The sequence below is a fragment of the Salvelinus sp. IW2-2015 genome, unplaced genomic scaffold (genome assembly GCF_002910315.2).
Source record: "Salvelinus sp. IW2-2015 unplaced genomic scaffold, ASM291031v2 Un_scaffold3412, whole genome shotgun sequence".
Lineage (NCBI taxonomy): Eukaryota > Metazoa > Chordata > Actinopteri > Salmoniformes > Salmonidae > Salvelinus > Salvelinus sp. IW2-2015.
The window spans coordinates 4,725-15,278 of NW_019944692.1; the positions used below are offsets into that span (position 1 = coordinate 4,725).

At 48.2% G+C, this 10,554-nt stretch overlaps 1 long non-coding RNA gene across 1 annotated transcript; it reads right to left on the reverse strand.

The window, feature by feature from the left end:
* Window positions 1–297: 297 nt before the first annotated feature.
* LOC112075809 (uncharacterized) lies at window positions 298–7,980 on the reverse strand. Its single transcript, XR_002895042.2, has 3 exons — window positions 7,898–7,980; window positions 563–715; window positions 298–350 (listed from the first exon to the last, which is right to left on the reverse strand). It is a non-coding gene; the product is annotated as an uncharacterized lncRNA (long non-coding RNA).
* Between the last annotated feature and the right edge of the window lie 2,574 nt (window positions 7,981–10,554).

The window sequence follows — 10,554 nt, forward strand, 5'->3', positions numbered from 1 at the left end:
AGTGTAGTGACTATCACAGTGCTACTTCATATTAACTTCCAGTGTAGTGACTATCACAGGGCTACTTCATATTAACTTCCAGTGTAGTGACTATCACAGTGCTACTTCATACCAGACGGATTTCTGCCTGCTTGAACGGCTCAGATACACATGAAAACATTAAACGACCCCGGGAAACGATAGAACATCACTAGAGATGCACAAAAACAATATAACATAAAAAAATGGTGAATCTTTCCTTTATTGCATCAGAGTGTGTTCTCAGAATGTGTGTGTGCGCTCCAATGTTATCACTTACATTTATAATGACAGAGAACTTTCCCATTCACTCAGGATGTTGTACCAGATTCCTACAGAGAGAGAGAACACAGTTGTGAGAGAAGAGTGGAGGGGTGTGGATCGTGTGTGGATCTGTGTGTGGACTGTGTGTGGATCTGTGTGTGGACATGTGTGTGGACATGTGTGTGGACATGTGTGTGGATCTGTGTGTGGATCTGTGGTGTGGATCTGTGTGTGGACATGTGTGTGGACATGTGTGCGTCTTTGCGAAGAGGCGTGTTACCGATGTCTTTGGCTTGGACAGCGTCCGGTCGTCGCAGCTCGGTGACAAACTTCTTGGCATCGAGGCGGATCTCGATCACGTTGTTGAGGAGAGCGAAGAGAGGAGCCAGAGGGAACGACGCGACAAACAGAGACACAAAACCAAACTGGATAACTGGGGAGAGAACACACACAAAGTGTTAAGCTGAGAGGAACAACATGAGGAAGTGTCTGGAACAAGTCATTATCTTATCTGGTTGTCCTCTGCAACACACCAACAAACAGCTGGAGGGTAGAGGACCCACCCTGAGTTCAGGACCTAGCAGGAGACCCACCTGAGTTCAGGACCTAGCAGGGACCACCCTGAGTTCAGCACTGTCGTGTCTTTGTACCGTTAAATTGAAGACTTATATTTTTATCATAGATCCTATAATTAGGGATTACGCGACACTTGAGTAATAACGTAACTAATTAACTATGAATTCGAGGGCACCAGGGAAAGTTATTAGATTACAAGGTTATAATTTCCCAATATAACCTTTCAGATATTTCCATATCTGATCAATAGTCCTCTAATTAAAGATTTTATTACTCTACCTTACGTCAGTCTCATTCCAAACGTCGTAAATCGCTGATCTGCACGAACCAGTCTTCACTATGAGTCATCCATACATCAATTGTCTTAAATCATTTATATTACTTAACTAATTAATTCACAGAAATGCATAAACAAACAAACTTAAAATAGTTACATGAAATGGTGGAAGGAATATGCCCTAGTGGGCTAAACCGGCATGGCGGCTGTTAGACAAAGGGAAAGTTGCGTTCGACTAAGAATTCACTACAGAGTCCATAACTATAACAATTGACATGCTAATCCTTACACATGAACGCTCACTCATTCGGGAACAATTGCAATCAATTATATATAGTTACGTCCAGTGTGTGTGTCCTTGGTCGTTGGAGAGAAGTTAGTTTTGGTTGTGGATTGTTCAGAGTGTCATTCGTAATAGAATGGATGTTCGGTGGTTGTCTTTCTTCGCTTTCAATGATACCGAATTCCTAGCTGCAGACTAGAAGTCAATATCAAAGACTTGTTATGATTCGGATAAGAGTTTTAACCACGTGGTATAGAAAGTAATTCTACTCACCTTCGTTCTCCTCCTTGGAGGATAACATGGTCTTATGGTAATTTCCTAAAAGTTGGCTTTTATTCAGATAGCAGAGAGGGGTGGTCCCATGGGCTCTGACCCAACTGGCTCAGGGGCGGTCCTTGGATTTAGTTCAAATACAACCAAATAGTTCAAATAGTTCAAATACAAATACAATTGTATTTTCCTTCATTAAACAGTCAAAATCATATTACACAATTATACAAACAGTATCATACCACTCATTCATTTTATACAAACAACAGATGTTAACCTCATATCTGAGGTTATTATATAAACAGCGGTATGGTAATGTGGTCAACCCGTCTCTCCTGAGTTTCCCACATGGGACAAATGAACCGGTTCATAGCTGGACTTACACCGATCATTCCTACTTGTGCAGGAATATGAAATATGTTCGTACCTCAAGTTCTGTGAGGTGGAAGAGAATTCCTTTGTCCTGAAAGTTTACCCCCTGTCTTAATACTGTTTGTGGTGGGGAGATTCTCAGGAATTTACGACATCTCTCGTGATCACAGCATGGGTTGAAGGAGTGGAGGCAGGAGAGGGGGATGGGGTTTGCTATACCCACGCAGGCAACGTCATGACAGCACCTAGCAGGGGACCCACCCTGAGTTCAGGACCTAGCAGAAAGACCCACCCTGAGTTCAGGACCTAGCAGGAGACCCACCCTGAGTTCAGAACCTAGCAGAAAGACCATCCTGAGTTCAGGATCTAGCAGGGGACCCACCCTGAGTTCAGGACCTAGCAGGAGACCCACCCTGAGTCAGAACCTAGCAGAAAGACCCATCCTGAGTTCAGGATCTAGCAGGGGACCCACCCTGAGTTCAGGACCTAGCTGGAGACCCACCCTGAGTTCAGGACCTAAGCAGGAGACCCACCCTGAGTTTAGGACCTAGCAGGGGACCCACCCCGAGTTTAGGACCTAGCAGGAGACCCACCCTGAGTTCAGGACCTAGCAGGAGACCCACCTGAGTTCAGGACCTAGCAGGAGACCCACCCTGAGTTCAGGACCTAGCTGGAGACCCACCCTGAGTTCAGGACCTAGCTGGAGACCCACCCTGAGTTAGGACCTAGCAGGGACCCACCTGAGTTTAGGACCTAGCAGGGGACCCACCCTGAGTTTAGGACCTAGCAGGGAACCACCCTGAGTTCAGGATAGCAGATGCTTAATGTGAGTCTGGAAGGAGAGTTTACAGTCTAACCAGAGACCTAGGTATTTGAAGTGTCCACATATTCTAAGTCAGAACAGTCCAGAGTAGTAATGCTGGACGGGCGGGAAGGTGCAGGCAGTGATCGATTGAATAGCATGCATTTAGTTTTACTGCATTTAAGAGCAGTTGGAGGCCACGGAAGGAGAGTTGTATGGCATTGAAGCTCGTCTGGAGGTTAGTTAACACAGTGTCCAAAGAAGGGCCAGAAGTATCCCCCTTTGAAGAGGGGGGATGACCGCGGCAGCTTCCAGTCCTTGGGATCTCAGACGATACAAGAAAGAGGTTGAACAGGCAGTAATAAGGGTTGCAACAATTGCGGTGGAAATTTTAGAAAAGAGAGGGTCCAGATTGTCTAGCCCAGCTGATTTGTATGGGTCCAGATTGTGCAACTCTTTCAGAACATCGGCTATCTGGATTTGGGTTAAGGAGAGAATGGGGGAGGTTTGGGCAAGTTGCTGTGGGGGTGCAGGGCTGTTGACCGGGGTAGGGGTAGCCAGGTGGAAAGCATGGCCAGCCGAAGAAAAATGCTTATTGAAATTCTCCATTATCGTGGATTTATCGGTGGTGACAGTGTTTCCTAGCCCCAGTGCAGTGGGCAGCTGGAGGAGGTGCTCTTATTCTCCATGGACTTTAGTGTCCCACAACTTTTTGGAGCTTGTGCTACAGGATGCACATTTCTGTTTGAAAAGCCAGCCTTTGCTTTGTGTATATTTGTTCCTAACTTCCCTGAAAAGCTGCAAATTCACAGGGGGCTATTCTATGCTAATGCAGTAAGCCACAGGATGTTTTTGTGCTGGTCAAAGACAGTCAGGTCTGGAGTGAACCAAGGGACACATCTATTCTTAGTTCTACATTTTTTGAATGGGGCATGCTCATTTAAGATGGTGAGGAAATCACTTTTAAAGAAMAACCAGGCATCCTCTACTGACGGAATGAGGTCAATATCCTTCCAGGATACCCGGGCAAGGTCGATTAGAAAGGCCTGCTCACTGAAGTGTTTTAGGGAGCGTTTGACAGTGATGAGGGGTGGTCGTTTGACCGCAGACCCATTACGGATGCAGGCAATGAGGCAGTGAACGCTGAGATCCTGGTTGAAGACAGCAGAGGTGTATTTAGAGGGCAGGTTGGTCAGGATGATATCTATGAGGATGCCCGTGTTTACAAATTTGGGGTTGTACCTGGTAGGTTCATTGACAATTTGTGTGAGATTGAGGGCATCTAGCTTAGATTGTTTGGACAGCCGGGGTGTTAAGCATGTCCCAGTTTAGGTCACCTAACAGCACGAGCTCTGAAGATAGATGGCGGCAATCAATTCACATATGGTGTCCAGGGCACAGCTGGGGGCAGAAGGTGGTCTATAACAAGCGGCAACGGTGAGAGATTTGTTTCTGGAAAGCTGGACTTTTAGAAGTAGAAGCTCGAATTGTTTGGGCACAGACCTGGATAGTAAGACAGAACTCTGCATACGATCTCTGCAGTAGATTGCAACTCCGCCCCCTTTGGCAGTTCTATCTTGTCGGAAAATGTTATAGATAGGTATAGAAATTTCAGAAAGCCAGGATTCAGACACGGCAAGGACATCAGGGTTGGCAGAGTGTGCTAAAGCAGTGAGTAAAACAAACTTAGGGAGGAGGCTTCTAATGTTAACATGCATGAAACCAAGGCTTTTACGGTTATAGAAGTCAACAAATGAGAGAGCCTGGGGAATAGGAGTGGAGCTAGGCACTGCAGGGCCTGGATTCACCTCTACATCACCAGAGGAACAGTGGAGTAGGAGGATAAGGGTACGGCTAAAGGCTATAAGAACTGGTTGTCTAGTACGTTCGGAACAGAGAGTAAAAGGAGCAGGTTTCTGGGCACGGACGAATAGATTCAAGGCATAATGTACAGCCAAGGGTATGGTAGGATGTGAATACAGTGGAGGTAAACCTAGGCATTGAGTGGCGATGAGAGAGGTTTTGTCTCTAGAAACATCATTTAGACCAGGTGAGGTCACCGCATGTGTGGGAGGTGGAACAAAAGGGCTAGCTAAGGCATATTGAGCAGGGCTGGAGGCTCTACAGTGAAATAAGACAATAATCACTAACCAAAACAGCAATGGATAAGAAATATTGACATTAGGGAGAGGCATGCGTAGCCGAGTGATCATAGGGACCAGTGGTAAGCTAGGCGAGCTGGAGACGCGGCGATTCAGACATCTAGCAGGCCGTTGGCTAGCAGGCTAGCAGAAGGGCCTTAGCGGGATGTCTTGACGGAAGAAGTCTGTTGTAGCCCCCTCGTGCTGTTACGTCAGCAGACCAGTCGTGATGGAAGAAGTCTGTTGTAGCCCCCTCGTGCTGTTACGTCAGCAGACCAGTCGTGATGGAAGAAGTCTGTTGTAGCCCCCTCATATGCTGTACGTCAGCAGACCAGTCGTGATGGAAGAAGTCTGTTGTAGCCCCCTCAGCTGTACGTTCAGCAGACCAGTCCGTGATGGAAGAAGTCTGTTGTAGCCCCCTCGATGCTGTTACGTCAGCAGACCAGTCGTGATGGAAGAAGTCTGTTGTAGCCCCTCGTGCTGTTACTCAGCAGACCAGTCGTGATGGAAGAAGTCTGTTTAGCCCCTCGTGCTGTTAGATCAGCAGACAGTCGTGATGGAAGAAGTCTGTTTAGCCCCCTCGTGCTGTTACGTCAGCAGACCAGTCGTGATGGAAGAAGTCTGTTGTAGCCCCTCGTGCTGTTACGTTCAGCAGACCAGTCGTGATGGAAGAAGTCTGTGTAGCCCCCTCGTGCTGTTACGTCAGCAGACCAGTCGTGATGGAAAAAGTCTGTTGTAGCCCCCTGGCGTTAAGTCAGCAGACCGTCGTGATGGAAAAGTCTGTTGTACCCCTCGTGCTGTTTACGTCAGCAAGACCAGTCGTGATGGAAGAAGTCTGTTGTAGCCCCTCGTGCTGTTACGTCAGCAGACCAGTCGTGGTGGAAGAAGTCTGTTGTAGCCCTCGTGCTGTTACGTCAGCAGACCAGTCGTGATGGAAGAAGTCTGTTGTAGCCCCCTCGTGCGGTTAAGTCAGCAGACCAGTCGTGATGGAAGAAGTCGTTGTAGCCCCTCAGTGCTGTTAACGTCAGCAGACAGTCGTTGGATCAGCAGGGCTCTGTGTAGTAAAAGGGTCCAGGCCAATGGCAAAATAGGTGTTGTAGGCCAAGAAATTGCTGATGGTCCTCTTCAGCTAACATTCCAATATGCCTCTCGACAGCTAGCGGGTCGCGGCTAGCAGGCTAGCGGATGGGCCTTCAGGGGATGTTGTTGAGGAGCTGTTGAACCCTCGGGCGGATTACGTCGGTAGTCCAGTCGTGATGGAATCGGCGGGGCTCCGTGTCGTCACTAAAAGGGGTCCAGGCCAATTGACAAAATATGTACTGTATCCCAAGGAGTGGCTGATGGACCTCTTTCGGCTAGCCGGGAGATGGGACCAGCACGAGGCTAGTTCCAGGCTCACTGGTGCTTGCTTCGGGACAGAGACGTTAGCCCAGGGGGTAGCCACTCGGATAGCAGCTAGCTAGTTCCAGCTCACTGGTGCTTGCTTCGGGAAGAGAGTTAGCCAGGCGGTAGCCATTCGGATAGCAGCTAGCTAGCTCCAGGCTAATTGGTGCTTGCTTCGGGACAGAGGCGTTAGCCAAGCGGTAGCCACTCGGATAGCAGCTAGCTAGCTCCAGGCTAATTGGTGCTTGCTTCGGGACAGAGACGTTAGCCAGGCGGTAGCCACTCGGATAGCAGATAGCTAGCTCTCAGGCTAATTGGGTGCTTGCTTCTGGGACAGAGACTTAGCCAGGCGGTAGCCATTCGGATAGCAGCTAGCTAAGCTCCAGGCTAATTGGTACTTGCTTCTGGACAGAGACGTTGAGCCCGGCCCGGTAGCCATTCGGAATAGCAGCTAGCTAGCTCCAGGCTAATTGGTGCTTGCCTTCTGACAGAGACGTTAGCCAGGCGGTAGCCACTCGGATAGCAGCTAGCTAGCTGCGATGATCCAGGATGAAAAGGTTCAGAGCTTGCGGGAGTGTGGAAAGAGCAGTCCGGTATGCTCTTGGGTTGAATAGCGTTGTGCAGACTGGCAGGAGTTGACCGGACTAAGGTTAGCTGATGACCGCTAGCAGTGGCTAGCCTGACTATAGCTACTAGCTAGTTTAGCTGGCTAGCTTCTGTTGGGGGTTCCGGTTCTGAAGTAAAGAAAATAGCAGATCCATAACCACATTGGGAGAGGCAGGTTGCAGGAGAGCATGTTAAACTGAGGTTAAAAATTATAAAAAGATATACGAAATATATACGAAGGAAAAAAATATATATACACGGGACAGACAAGAACAAAGACCATCTGGAACTGCTACGCCATCTTGGATCTGGGATAGGTCAGTGAAAAGTAATCTACAGTACTACTGCAAGACACGAGCTGTAAGTGTACCAAGCCTAAGAGAGAGGCAGAGAGGTATGGTCTCTTGTCCAGGTACAGGTGTATGGTCTCTGTCCAGGTAACAGAGAAGAGAGAGGGCAGGGTGGTATGTCTCTGTCCAGGTAACAGGTGGTATGGTCTCTGTCAGGTAACAGGGTGTATGGTTCTGTCCAAGGTAACAGGGTGGTATGGTCTCTGTCCAAGGTAACAGGTGGATATGGTCTCTGTCCCAGGTAACAGGGTGGTATGGTCTCCTCGGTCCAGGTACAGGGTGGTATAGGTCTCTGTCCAGTGTAACAGGGTGGGTATGGTCTCTGTCCAGTGTAACAGGGTGGGTATGGTCTCTGTCCAGGTAACAGGGTGGTATGGTCTCTGTCCAGGTACAGGTGGTATGGTCCTCTGTCAGTAACAGAGAGAGAGAGGCAGGGTTGGTATGGTCTCTGTCCAGGTGTCTAGTAATTACCTGACCTCCTCACCTCTGTAAACCACACCTGTCTGTATCGTCTCCTCCTCAGCCTCTGTTATCTACTGTTACTATAGTACTCACTCATCTCCATGTACTCGGGGGTCAGTCCTTCAAAGGGACCAAGAGTGTAGTCGAGGTTCCACTGTTGAGGAGGTCTGGCACGCTGCTGCTCCTCTCTCCTCCTCCAATGAATCCCCTATCCTTCCCATGCTCGGATCAACTTCTTCAACTTACTGCACGAGGGAGAGAGAGAAGGAGAGAACCATGAAACTCGAGACATCAGACACTATAGGACACTATGAGTCACCATGAGTCACCATGAGTCCCATGAGTCACCTATGAGTCACCATGAGTCACCATGTAGTCGACCATGAGCATGAGCCACCATGAGCCCCAAACATGAGCCAGCCATGAGCCACTATGAGCCACTATGAGCCCCAGTGAAGCAGCACAGAGTAAATTTAGAACGTCTAACATTAAAATATTAATGAGACACTATGAGTCATATGAGCCAACTATGAGCCACTATGAACAACAAAATGAGCCACTATGAACAACAAAGCCACTATGAGCCACTATAAGCCACTATGAGACACTATGAGCCACTATGACAACAACAATAAGCCACTATGAGCCACTATGAGCCACTATGACAACAATAAGCCACTATGAACAACAAAGCCACTATGAGCCACTATGAACAACAAAAAGCCACTAGAAGCAACTTAATTGAAGCCACATGTAGGCCACTATGAGCCACTAAGACCACTATGAACAACAATAAGCCACTATGAGACACTATGAGCCACATGAAACAACTAAACTAAGCCACTATGAGCACTATGAGACCCACTAGAATGAAGCCACTATGGAACAACAATAAGCCACTATGAGACACTATGAGCCACTATGAACAACAATAAGCCACTATGAGCACCTATGAGCCACTATGAGCCACTATGAGCCACTATGAACAACCAATAAGCCACTATGAGACACTATGAGTCCACTATGAGACCACTATGAGCCAACTATAACCAACAATAAGCCACTATGAGCACACTATGAAGCCACTATGAGCCACTATGAACAACAATAAGCCACTATGAGCCACGATAAGCCACTATGAGACAACTATGACGCCACTAATGGACAGCCTACTATGAAGCATAGTATAAGCCACTATGAGGCCACTATGAGCCACTATGAAACATACAATAAGCCACTATGAGCCACGTATAAGCCACTATTGAGACACTATGAGCCACTATGAGCACTATACCTATGAGCCACTATTAACAACAATAAGTAACTATGAGCACTATGTAGCACTAGAACAACAATAGCAACTATGAGCCACTATGAGCCACTATGACCCACTATGAGACAACTAAATGAGCCACTATGAGCCCCTATGAAGCCAGCACAGAGTAAGAGTACGTCCTAAAATTAAAATATTAATAAGACACTATGAGCCACTACGAGCCACTAACGAAGCCCACTAACGAGCCACTACGAGCCACTACGAGCCACTACGAGCCACTATGAGCTCCAGTGAAGCAGCACAGAGACTAGAGAACGTCCTAAAATTAAATATTAAATAAGACACTATGAGCGCCTATGAGCACTACGAACGACACTACGAGCCACTATGAGCCACTACGAGCACATGAGCCACTACGAGCCACTATGAGCCACTACGAGCCCAGTGAAGCAGCACAGAGTAGTAGAGAAATCCCTGATATTGATGTTAGGCTCATAAAGCAGGAGAGAAAATGTCCTTCAGCAGAATCTGATAATGCCAGATATAGAGGAGGAACGGGCAGTGTTGTGAGTGTGCGTGTGTGTGTGTGTGTGTGTGGTGTGTGTGTGTGTGTGTTGTGTGTGGTGTGTGTGTGTGTGGTGTGTGTGCCTGTGTGGTGTGCCTGTGTGTGTGTGCCTGTGTGTCGTGCCTGTGTGTGTGCTTGTGTGTGTGCTGTGTGTGTGTGTGCCTGTGTGTGGTGTGTGCCTGTGTGTGTGGGTGTGCCTGTGTGTCCTGTGTGTCCTTGTGTGTCTGTGTTGTCTGTGTGTCTGTGTGTCGCTGTGGTGTCGTGTGTCCTGTGTGTGTTGTGCTCTGTGGTGTGGTGTGTGTGTGTGTGTGTGTGTGGTGTGTGTGGTGTGTGGTGTGTGTTGTGTGTGTGTGTGTGTGTGTGTGGACTCAGCGGGATGCCGATCTCAAAGACGTGTTTCTGATGAGTTGCTTCCCCACCATGATGATGCTGAGCTGAATACACAACTCTATTAAACAACCTCCAGGAGCAGCACTGAGGAGACAGAGAGAGAGACAAGAGAGGGGGAGGGAGAGAGAGAGACAGAGAGAGAGACAGAGAGAGACAGAGACAGAGAGAGAGACAGAGAGACAGAGACAGAGAGAGAGAGGGGGGAGGGAGAGACAGAGACAGAGACAGAGACAGAGACAGAGCAGACAGAGACAGACGAGAGGACAGACGAGAAGACAGAGAGAGACAGAGAGACAGACAGAGAGAGACAGAGAGAGAGACAGAAGAGACAGAGAGAGAGACAGAGAGAGACAGAGAGAGAGACAGAGACAGAGGCAGAGAGAGAGAGACAGAGACAGAGACAGAGACAGAAGACAGAGACAGAGAAGGGGGGAGGGGGAGAGGAGGAGGGAGAGACAGACAGACAGACAGACAGACAGACAGACAGACAGACAGACAGACAAGACAACAGACAGACGC